Source organism: Halichoerus grypus, chromosome 14, assembly GCF_964656455.1.
Source record: "Halichoerus grypus chromosome 14, mHalGry1.hap1.1, whole genome shotgun sequence".
Classification (NCBI taxonomy): Eukaryota; Metazoa; Chordata; class Mammalia; order Carnivora; family Phocidae; genus Halichoerus; species Halichoerus grypus.
In genome coordinates, this window is record NC_135725.1 from 33,441,187 (window position 1) to 33,453,516 (window position 12,330).

General features: G+C 40.9%; 1 protein-coding gene across 14 annotated transcripts in view; it reads left to right on the forward strand.

Moving 5' to 3' along the window:
- The first annotated feature begins 1,076 nt into the window (after positions 1-1,076).
- KDM4C (lysine demethylase 4C) overlaps positions 1,077-12,330 on the forward strand; it is a 459,189-nt gene continuing 447,935 nt past the window's right edge. For 12 of the 14 annotated variants that reach the window (XR_013443953.1, XR_013443954.1, XR_013443955.1 and 9 more), the window contains exons 1-2: positions 1,215-1,354; positions 1,714-1,857. The gene's annotated coding sequence lies outside the window, so the exon portion shown is untranslated. Of the gene's footprint in view, positions 1,355-1,713; positions 1,858-12,330 lie in introns of all 14 variants that reach the window. The other 2 variants (XM_078062213.1, XM_078062212.1) reach the window with 2 other exon arrangements.

A 12,330-nucleotide genomic window follows, 5' to 3' on the forward strand; every position in this document is an offset into this window, starting at 1 on the left:
GCTCTTCCCAGAGAGAAAAGACTTCAAGGGTGTGGTAAGTGGACCTGTTGAGATATTTTAAAAAAGCAGAAATCAGTGGATTGTAATAGGAAGCTCAGCATATTAGACAGTTCAAGTGTGCTCAGGAGTGTAATGATCTGAGTAGTCTTAGCTAAGAGGACGTTAGGGGAGACGCTACAAGGGACCCAGCTGGGTACTCTGCAGGAAGTTAAAAAAAATTGTTGAGCTTTGCAAAACATCTGGTGTTAGCCATCTGTCTTTGGCAGTACAAAGGTTTAAGGTCTCTGTGGTTCCTTCTGACACCTTGGAAGGCGGAGTTACAGCACAGAAGTAACAAGTAGTAGCAAGCTAATTTAAGTACGTTCTCAGGGGTCCGGAGACACTTGCACTTCCTGTTACTACAATTCCGGCCAAAACTGCTGTCAGTCCCTAGTTTTTGAGAGCTACCGAGCCTCGATTCCTATTGGGGCCACCCTCGGTTCTCCTCAGCTCCAGCGCACACCTGGATGGGCCGTGCTCCACCTAGGTGCTTGGAATATGGGACAGTTTCGCTCTTCTAGTCAAAGAACACGGTCTTTTGCTTGAGAGTTACTCGTAAAAGGCTGGCAGGTGGACCCCTTGGCCCACTCGGGATCTCCCATTGTTGCTGGGAGGCGCAGGAGCCCCGGCCAGTAAGACGCTGACCCTGCTGCCCAGCAGCGAGCCGGGACATACTAGCCAGGCTCCGCTGGGCATTCCGAAGCCCCACCCATGGCAACGCCACTCTGACGTCCGCGCGCCGGAGGCCGCCATAGGCCCGCGTCGGGGCCCAGGACGACGTGTGGCGCGTGGACTCTATCAGGTCCAGCCCTGCGGGAACCCGGTAGGCACTTCCGGGCAAGGTTCTGTGCACCTGTTCCTTCCTTCTCCTTAAGTGTCTTCCCCTCTGGGAAAGAGTGGACATGCCCCTACCCAGAGAACAAAATGCACGACAGCAAACCTAGATTAAGAACAGCACGGAAAACTAATCCCAGAGCAAGAAGGTGCCGGGCATCTTTAAACTGTTTGGAAGTTCACGTGACCCACTAAGTGCCGGGCCCCAGTGGTCACGTGACAACGCGCGCGCCCCCGCGCAGGGAGAGCCGGCAGGCGCTGTGCGCGCGCCTTCGCCGCTGCCTCCCATCCCCTCGACGGGAGGGTGAGGAGCGGCGGAGTGATCAGGCGTCTGGGGGCCGGTGCGCGTGCGCAGCGAACAGCTGTCACCCAGTGCGGAACAAATCTTCCAAATTTCCCAAATCTCCGTGGGCCGGAGGCCACCCTCTTCCTCCTCATCTTTCTCCTCTGGGTGGTATCCCGGTGCCCACCCGCGCGCCAGGTAACCGCTTTTCCGGAGTCCGGGCGATAGGGATGGTGGGGGAGGGGCCCGGGCGGTCTTCTCGGCACTGTCCCCCTCTGCTCCGAGCCGCTGGGGGTGCCGGCGGCCGGGGCAGCGGAGACGCGGGGCGGGAGACGCTTGGTGCCCGACCGCCGCCGCTGTCATGCTAGGGAGAGAGCGGCCGGCCATAGTCGCAGCGGAGGGAAGAGGGAACCAGTGACAGTCCGCTCCGGCCCTCTCGGGGGTTCGGTCCCCGCGCTCGCCGTTCTCCCGGGGGCCGAAGTCTGGGTCGCGCTCTTTGGGGCAGAGGAGCGCGCGGGTGGTCCAGGGATGCCGACTCCTTTCCATTCCTCTTCCAGCCTGGTCTGTGGCGGACTCCAGGGAGGCACGGCCTGCTGCGCCCTCGGTGCCATCTCTTCTCTGGAACTGTCACGACCCGGGGGAGTGAAGGCGGGGACTCCTCTCCAGCACACCTCGCCGCAGGCAGGCAGCCTCTCTCCCGGGTTCGTCCGCAGCCCCCGTGCTGTCCTTTTGGTTTTTCCGGCAAGGGGCCATTTCTTCCTGCAGTGCCTGAAGCCACGATGCGGTGTAGACAGTGGGAGCTTAATAAATGAGTTGGATCGCTTCGCGTGGAATGCCAGGCACGCACAGGACGTGGCGTAGGGTGGGGATGTGGAGGAGGGAGGCAGGCAGGCTGGGGCTCCGGGTTCGAGCTTGGGTTTTTCCTCCAGGCTTAGCCAATGAAACCAGCAGGGCTGGATTCAGATGCTTTCCGGGTGAACTCTGAGCCAGTCTTCCCCTAAACTGCCCGGTGCAGGTCTGCACGGGCTGGCTTTGGTTGTGGGCGAAGCCCAGGAGGGGTGTTGTAAGGTTTCTGCTCCAGGAAAAGAGAGGGCAAACTTTTTTTTTTTTTTTTTTTAGCACTTGGTAAATTACCCTTCAAGGCGGTTTATCAAACCTGCTTTGGAAATGTAGAAGTTGGCGTTGGTTCACCCTTATCTCGGTGAAGGTTTCTTTCTGGTAGACTCAGTTCCACCTTGGTTCGGACCAAGTTTTGACCTATTTCACCCACTTGAATTTGCTGTAATTTTTATTTTTAATCTTGGGAAATTCGGATTCACCGTTTCTATGGTAACAGTTACTAATATAATTTCGAAGTGTTGTGGTTGAAAATTAGTGGCTTTAATTCTTAAAGGTCCATTTTTGCTTTGAAACACTTGGTTCTCCTTTGCGATCATTACTCAAATTCCGCCTTGCTGGTCTCTTCCAAACCCCCCATGCTTTGTTTTGGAATGTATTACACGGCTGTTCGGTTTTTTAGGCCCTCTTTCTCCCAATTTAAGGCGTTATGAAAAGTTTGCACACAGTCTTTACAACACTCCACGAACTTGGTAGTACAGTACAATTTAAATCGGAGACTTGTTTTGTTTTATTAACATTTAAATCGGTTGCTTGTCTAAAGTTAAAAATACAGGTTTTAAACCTTGTAGGTGCACAAATGCTTTTAAAAAATCCATTATTAACTTTCTATAAGAATGAAGATTTTAAGAAGCTGAACAGGTACATAATTTTTAAAAAGTTATTTAGATTTAAATTTCAAATAAAGGGTGAAAATTTGGTATTTTGAGTTCTCTACTTGACACCTTCTGAATCACCCAGGACTAAGTTAGGTGCCTAACTAACCTTGGGTAGTCTGTGATTTCTTTTCTTTCTTTTTTTCATTGTTTTGTCATTGTATCTTGACTGGCTCTCCCCCCCCCCCCCCCCTTAGAATGTTAGGGCTTTGAGAACAGGTTCTTTTTTTTTTTTTTTCCTTTGCTGTATCTCTAGCAATTTACCATAATGCCTGGGGGTGCTAAAATATCCTCTCTCTTTTTAAATAACAGCTTTATTAAGATATAACTCACATACCATATAATCCGCCTATTTAAGGTGTAAAATCCAGTGGTTTTAGTATGTGCATAGAATTGTGCAACTATCATCAGAATCAATGTTAGAACATTTTAATCATCTCCAAAGAAACCCTGTTCCCATTAGCAGTTACTGTCCCTCCCGCTCCCACCCCCTTTAGCCCCAAGCAATGACTAATCTGCTTTGTGTCTCAATAGATTTGCCTGTTGTAGACATTTCATATAAGAAGAACCATATAGGGTGCCTGGGTGGCTCAGATGGTTAAGCGTCTGCCTTCTGCTCGGGTCATGGTCCCAGGGTCCTGGGATGGAATCCCGCATCGGGCTCCCTGCTCCCTGGGGAGCCTGCTTCTCCCTCTGCCTCTCTCTCTGTCTCTCATGAATAAATAAATAAAATCTTTTTAAAAAATAAGTATAACCATATAATTTGTGGGTTTTTGTGACTGGATTCTTTCACTTAGCATGATGTTTCCCAGGTTCATCCATCGTGTAGCATCTATCAGTACTTTATTCCTTTTTATGGCTGACTTGTCTTCCATTGTATGGATATATCACTTTTTGTTTAGTCATCAGTTGATGGGCATTTGGGTTGTTTATACTTTGTGGCTATTTTGAATAATGTGCTAGGAACATTCACGAATTAGTTTTAGTGTGTATGTGTGTTTTCTTTACTCTTGGATATATGCCTAGTAGTGGAATTGCTGGGTTAAACCTTTTTTCTTGAGTGAATAGATGGGTGAAGGAGGGATAGTTAGTGTTGAGGGACCTATTCTCTCTAGGCCTTTGAGGGACCTATTCTGCTCCACCACCAAGTCCATTTCTCTAGAGGCCAGAAGTCTTTGTGTGGGGCTTTGTCCTGTGGATAGTGATGTGTTTTTCTTGTCTGGATGTCTTTAAGATCATCCCTTTATATTAGCCCAGTTTTTCTTCATAAAGCAAATGATTATTTCCTTGGTACTAATTTGTTATATATTTATTGGAGATATGGTGATAAAACAGGTATATTCCATACTATCATTAAACTCAGTGTCTAATGCACGTCTTTCAGTCTTTTAAAATTTATATTATTTTTTGTTATTATGAATATTCAGTGCTCCTCTGCCTACCTCCATTTCTTTCTTTTTCTTTTTTTAAAGATTTTATTTATTTATTTGACAGAGAGAGACACAGCAAGAGAAGGAACACAAGCAGGGGGAGTGGGAGAGGGAGAAGCAGGCCTCCCGCGGAGCAGGGAGCCCGATGCCGGGCTCGATCCCAGGATGCTGGGATCATGACCTGAGCCAAAGGCAGATGCTTAATGACTGAGCCACTCAGGCACCCCCCCACCTCCATTTCTAATATGAATTTCTTGGGAGTTGTGCAAGAGTTAAAGTCACTGTTTTTCTTCACTTGCTACCAATCTAGAAGGTTTTGTGGAACCTAAAATATAAATTTAAAATATTGTATTATTGTCTTTAAAATATTGTATTGCACACCCCCAAAGATTCTTGTTTCCCCACCCTCCATGCCCTTTGGGAGAAGATGCTGATCACAGAAGTCTGCACTTGCAGGGCCTAATCCTTTCCCCACATAAGCAGTTGGAACAATCCCATCCTTCTTTCCCTGCGGATCAAGTCCTCTCAGCTCTCTCAGTAAGGCTTTGCCCAGCCAATCTCCTCCTTCCACCAAAACTTTCTCCCCGATTTCCTGGCTAGGTGGGGCTGATGCCTTGCTCACATTCTTGTTCCTTCTGCCTTGACTGCTACCCTGACCTGCACTTCTTTGGTTAATTCCATCTCATCCTTCAGATAGCTTACTTAGCTCAGTTATTACTTCAAGTTAGTCTTCCCTCAATACTGTACACTGGCCATAGCAGCATTCTGTAATCTTCATAGTCTAAAACAATTATACAATTAGTTGTGGATCACTGTTTACTCTCTACCCCCATGTATGCACAGAAAAAGTTATGTGCAAAATGTTGAAAGTGGTTAATTACTTCTGGGTGATGGACTCTTGTTTGTGTCTGTGGACATTTTCTGAATTTTCTCCTATGTATTGGTATGACTTTTGTGAACAAGGGAATAAAGAAAAATCATCAGTAATTGCCATTTTTATTTTAATAAAATTCCTTCTAATCTCTTTTGTTTGTTTTAATAACCTAGATGAGATTTTACTATAGCTTCAAATATCAAACTTTTATTACATTTTAATTCTTTCTCATATCTAGGGATAATAGGGAATGGTGAGCATTGGTTGTCTAGGGATGGAATTTCTGGTATTGAAATTAAGCTGATTCTTAGGAACAGAATCTAGCTCTGATACTATTAGGTTATGATAGCGTAAATAGCTCATTTTCCTTTTTCCCTGAGAAATGTCCTTGCTCTAGTACATTTGTGTGTTTCATAGTACAGAGTTTTTCCTTGCACAATTGCTTGTTATTTGTCCCTTTTTTGCTGGGTGGTTATTCTGCCTAGTAGTGGGTATATATCTTCAGTAGATATTTTAACACCCACTATGTGTCATGTGCTATGTTAGATGTGGAGCATACAGCAAGTGAACACAATAGACAAGTGATTCTCTATCATTTCCTGCAAGAGGATTATTTTGAGTATGAATGTTTAGTTACACTGTTGCTCTACGTTTTCAGATACACAGTGGCTTCAGCTACTATGGTATTTATGAGCTGTTGCTCCACAGAATCTTTCAAATTTATTTTAGATTTTTTTGCGTTTGTGTTATTTATTATTGAGGGTAAATACTTACAGAGCAGAATCATGTGTCATCAAAACCCTTTTGATGCTGACTTCTTTTTTTATATCTCCATCCCATTCTAGTTATTAATTTGACATCTCTACTTGTTAACTGTAACTAGGTGAACTGGGATCTTTCCTCTCAGCACTGCTTCTCCAGGTTTCTCATGCATCTCATCCCATTTCAGTGTTCACTTGGGCAAACCTGTGAGTTATCCCAGGTATCTCATGGTTTCTCAGCCCTCATCACACCCAAACTATCGCCAAACCCTATCATTTCTGCTTCCAAAATATGTATTGGATCAGTCCTCTAGTCTCTACTTGGCAATCATCTCACTAGCCACTCCAGCCTCCTTCCTATTTCTGCTCCACCACGATCTTTTAAAATGCAAATTGGATCATTCTCATTGCTCTTAGGAGACTTAAAATTCCTGCATTATCTCTTCCTATCCGAAGCAACCGCCAAACCTTATCTAGATGGTTTTAGTTTTCCTATCTGCCCATTGGCTTTTCTTTTTTTCAAACTGTACAGGCCCTTGCCGAAAGTGCTGTTTTCTGCCAGACTTTCTTCCCACTTTCTTTTTGGTACATCATTCCAGTCTCTGCTTGAATGTACTTCCTCAGAGAATCCTGACCTGTCACGCCCACCTCTCCGCCAATCTAAATCAGCTTTCCTAGTGATAATCTATCTTAATTCCCTAATTGTTTCCTTCCATGACACTTAAGCATAGAGCAGTGAACACAATAGATCAGCGAAATTTCATTAAAAAGGATTATTTTGAGCGTGAATGTTTAGTTACACTGTTGCTCTATATTTATGTGATTATTTGATTGTTTCTAAACTGTAAGAATTTTACAAGGGCAGGGACCCAAGTATTTTTATTCACTTCTGTCATACTAGGATACTGTTGTCTCATCAACACTATAGTATAGTTACTCAATAAACATTTGTTGTACAAATTAATGACTTCTGTATATATGAAAAAATTAAGGAAATTAAAGCTGGGGCACACAGTGGGAAGTAATTTTACCCAACCTGACCCAACACACATACACAAAACTGAAAATTTCCACAAAACAATACTTTGCCACCTTTGTACATGGTGCTGTACTCCGCTATTTTCTATTTTGTTCCATATCACATATTATAAAAATATTGATGTACTCCACCAAATTGGGTAGGATTGCAGGCTGCACTCTGAACAACACAGCTCTAAGGCTATAGGAGGAAAATGCTTAATTTACATTAGCTCCTTCCCCCTTTTTGAAACACAATTGCTATTTTCTAATTCTTGTCTGATTGGAAGTCCAAGTGCATATAGTTATCCTCTGCCTTTCCTATTAAAATAAATGACTATTGCTGAAAGCTAGTTCTGCTTAGAAATTCTGGCCTGGTCTCAAAGGAGAGTTGCTTAAGGTCAGGTTGAGAAAAATCTAAATCAGACTCGACCTTAGGTCTTTTAGGTCTTATCCTCTAGGTTTCTCTGGGCCACTAATAGCCAGTACTCTTCTACCCTATTTGGCTAAGCTCATTGCAGGTGTGTGGTAAGTCACTGAATTTTAAGGCTGGCCTCTAATCACTTTTATTTTCTCAATTTGTTAACAAACCAAACAAAATTGCAAAAATGAAACAAAGGGATCAAGGCAAAGGAGTGTTTGTGAAGGTATGAATTAAGGAGCCTGGCTTGGTAAGGATGTCATGTCATGTTCAGTAGATCATCAGAGCTGATCACTAGAGCTGTGACAGTTCTCATTTATTCACTTTACCAGAACCTCTGCGAGGAAGGCTTGGTGCTCTTTGGTCTCCATCAATGAAATATTGATCTCTTATCTATTTTGCTAACAAAATATTAGAAATAACCTAAGTATCTAGTACAAGGGCTATTTAACTGCACACTGTGATGTGATATTTGTAACTTGGATGAATATTTTAAAATGTTAGAATTATTCCAAACCTCGGGCGCCTGGGTGGCTCAGTTGGTTAAGCGACTGCCTTTGGCTCAGGTCATGATCCTGGAGTCCCAGGATCGAGTCCCGTATCGGGCTCCCTGCTCGGCAGGGAGTCTGCTTCTCCCTCTGACCCTCCTCCCTCTCATGCTCTCTGTCTCTCATTCTCTCTCTCTCAGATAAATAAATAAAATCTTTAAAAAAAAAAAAAAAAAAAAGAGGGGCTTCCCCTCTTTCCTATGTATATATATATATAAAAAGAATTATTCCAAACCTATGTTTAAGGAAAGAAAGCATTATACAAAATTGTATACATCACATGAGCCCAGTTGTGTTTAAACGTGTTTATAAATGTACATATGTTAGAAAAAATACACTGGAATGCTAATTTGGTAGTGAGATTACTGGTAATTTTGATTTTCCTTCTTAAAAATTTTTTAGAATGAGCATTGTTGCGTTTATAATCAGAGAGACTCAGTTGAAAAACAAATTTCCTAAACATTAATTTAGGTATTTGCAAATAGGAAAAGTAATACCTTTATTAAATGGTGGATAGAGCCTAGGTTTCTAGTGGCTGTGTTTTGGGGACCCCTGTCAAAGTGGGATGTACATTTCGCCTTCACAATATGTAGTCTTGCACTGCACAGTGATCCATGTTTGTTCTCCTAGTCTGTTTTTTTTCCCTTTCCTGTCTACATGATTAAAGCTTACCTTGTTTTTCATCTTTTTTTTTTTTCTGAAATAGAGGTCTATCTCTTCATGCCCTACTTATGCATGTTGATAATGAATGTGTGTTTCACTGATGGTTGCCCATAGCATGATAATTTGGAAAATCCTAGTATCCCTTATTAATCCTGCTGTGTGGCATGAATTAAAGGGATAGAAAGGATTTTGGATGAATTAGGGATTATGCAGGGATGTCTTCTTTCTGTTAAATTTGTTTAGTTATAGTGGGACTTAACAAACAAAATTGAAGGAAACGTATAGTAATAGTTTAAATGTGTAATCATCACACATCAGTAAATTTTTCCAAATCTATGTTTGAAATTGTTCAGTCTTTTAGCATTCAAACCTTAGATTATGCATTTGAAAATGTATTTGTTAGCTATACAAAATAGTTATACTAAACATTGATTTACTATTTTCTAGAGAAGGAATTGGAAACTTAAGAAGAGAGAGATGTTGAAGTATGGACAATTGGTTGGACAGATGGGACCTTTTGGTGTGCGTGTGTCTGTATCTGTGTGTGTTTGTGTGTGTGAGTGATAGCACTTTTAGAAGATTTCATAGTTCTCTTCTCATTTTTAGCATGGGAGGTTCAGAAATCTGAACTTTCCCAGTTGATCTAGAGTATGTCAGGCGTTAAAGGACTAATGTTCTCAGTGTCACTCCCTAATTAGGCTCAAGAAGAACTAGGACCTGGATACAAAGCATGCTTGTCCATTCTTCAGGACTCTTTCTAAGAAGTCTTGCTTCTCGGGAAAGCACATCATTTAGTGACAGGCACATCCCAGCAGAGGGACATGGGTAGTGTTGAGGAGTAATCTTAACTATTTTTTACCTGCAGGGCTTCTCTGACCCTCCAGAGTATTCACCTTTCTCATCAGAATATTCTTCCTGTAGGTACATTTTCTCCTTTTGAATGAGGTTAAAGAAGAAGTCAAATTCTCCACTTTGGCTCTGTGTTATCTCCATCTTCTAACTAGTTTTTCACCAGACAGTTGTTAAAATTCCAGTCCTAAGGATATTTGTCTCTGATTCACCATTAGCTTTGTTGCTTCTGTTCTGTTTTGGAACTGCATCAGATACTTAGAAAGGACACAGGTGTCCCTTTGAGGGGAAGACTGATGGTACAGTTTTTTTTTTTTTTTCAGGCTGCTTATCTCACCCATTTTGTTTTTATTTAACTTTCAAAAGGAACTATCGCCTGAAATTTGGACACTTTACTGAGAACTCTCAACATTCAGGGCAGATTGCATTAGTAGGAGAAATTTGGACCTGAGATAGGTAAATTCATTCCTTTTTGATAATTTAACTTATTAAAATCATTATAGTATAAATGTATATTAAATAAATACTATTTTAAATAGGCAATGCAAAGTATACAACAAGGTACACAATTCAGAAGATATAAATGGGGGGGGGGCGCCTGGGTGGCTCAGTCAGTTAAGTGTCTGATGCTTGATTTCGTCTTAGGTCATGATCTCAGGATCATGAGATTAAGCCCTGCATTGGGCTCTGTGCTCGCTTAGTGGGGAGTCTGCTTGAGATTGTTTCCCTCTGCACCTCCCCCCCATGTGTGTGCACTCTCTCTCATATAAATAAATACATCTTGAAAAAAGAGAAGATATAAATGGGTAAAAAATACATATTCTGTATTTCTGTTAATACTGTTATTTATATTGATGCTTAAATTGTCATAGGTGTGGCCCATGGGAATCCTTTATGCTGGGTTCTTTGTGTTTTTGACATGTCCCATCATTCTTTGAACATTCCCTCCCTTTTGGGCACAATGAGATATGCAGGCTCATCTTGAACTTTTCCTACCCCAAATATTTAGAAGCCAAGATCTAGGTGGTTATTGATATTGGGGTGTTGCTCCCGTGCCCTCTCAGTGAACCGAGCTGGAGAATATGTGTGTGTTCAGATATACATTTATGTATATTTATCCATACATAACACATGCATGCACACAAAAATTATATAACAAATGTACTAATATTGGAGCATTCTTATACTCTGGAATGATTTTTTAGTCATTTATTTTAATGTGCTTTTGGATTTTGCTTCCTCTTTTTTTTTTTGTGGTGAGCAGCAAAGCAAAGTTTATTGAGTGATAGTGAGCGATAGTACAAAGCACCTGAAGAGGGAGGGGACCTGAGAGGGTTGCCTGCTTCCTCATTTTTTAAAAGAATTTTCATCAATACTCTTAAGTAAAATTGTTCTGCAGTTTTCTTGGGCCATTTCTCAAGTTTTGTTACCCATTTAGGCTTGCTTCTTAAAGGATTTTAAAGCTTTTTTTTTTTTTTTTTCTTTTTTTCCTTGTGCTCAGGAATAGCTTAAATAACATTGGATTATGTTTCTTAAAAATTGAGCATAATTCTGTGAAACCATCTGGGCTTGGTACTGCAAGTTTATTCTTGATTTAGTGGGCTTTTGGTTTGCTTTATTGTGGTAGCTGAAGAACCTCGCAAAGAGGTCAGTTATATTTGGGGTCTGGGTTTTGGTGATACTAAATGTGCAGTCAGTTCACTGCACCTACTTGCTGTTTGACTTCAGGGGAGTGATTTCCATTTCTGAGCCTTAGTTTCATCGTCTCTCAAATGGGAATAATCACAGCTGGCTAATAGCACAGAAAACGTTTAAGAATGAAAATGAAGTATGTTACAGCACAGTAAAGAACCAAACAAATGCAATTTTTAAAAAGAAGTTTCATTTTAATAAGACTTTAGTGTTCAGAGAGTTGTCAATGAGGATAGTCTTTAGTATAATACTGTTGAAGGAGTTTGTACAGTTGGCCCATATTACTCTGCAAAAGACGAGGCTGTCAACAGCAAAGAAAAATTATGAATCAAACAAACAAAATGTGATGAGTTTATTTTCATGAACATTAATGAGGGTTCTTGTATTTATTAAAACCATATTTTAAATTAAGGAGGAGCATTGGGTAACAGATTATAATTTTCCTTTATGCTTGTATCATGATTATATTTGTGATTATTATAGTTTGGTTAAATATTTGAGATTTTAAAGAAAGTTAAACTCATCTAAGGAGACATTGAAAATACTTTGATGTGTTAAGATGCGGTTTGCATGTTAAAGAAACCCTGTATTGGTATTAAGATTAAAAGAATAAATGATTTACAAATACCTGTGGCACTATGCCAATATTGCATACAGGATAAGAATATAGTAAATCTCTATGTTAGTCCATAAACTAAAGACATTCCTAATAAAACTATCAATAGGTTCTTGGAACTTGACATATTGATTCTAAAGTTAAATATAATGAGGGAAAATAAACAAGAATAGCCTGAAAAGTTCTAAAAACATGTTATAAAGCTACAAACAATTAAAACATTGAGGTAATGGTACATAAGTAGATCACTATATAGAAACAGAATCAACCTAAATGACTTTTAATATTGCACTGGTTAAATAAATTATGGTAGATGCATACAATGTAATACTATGGGATCATTTTAAAAAAAGGGAGCTCTACATGTACTCATATTTTAAAAATCACATTCAAGTTACAGTGTTAAATGAAAAAATATTCAGAACAACAAGTATAGATACGATTTACATAAAAAATGTACACATATACATATATAAGCTTTATAGAATATCCTATATAGAATATCTCTGGAAAGCCCTAAAAGAAACTGTT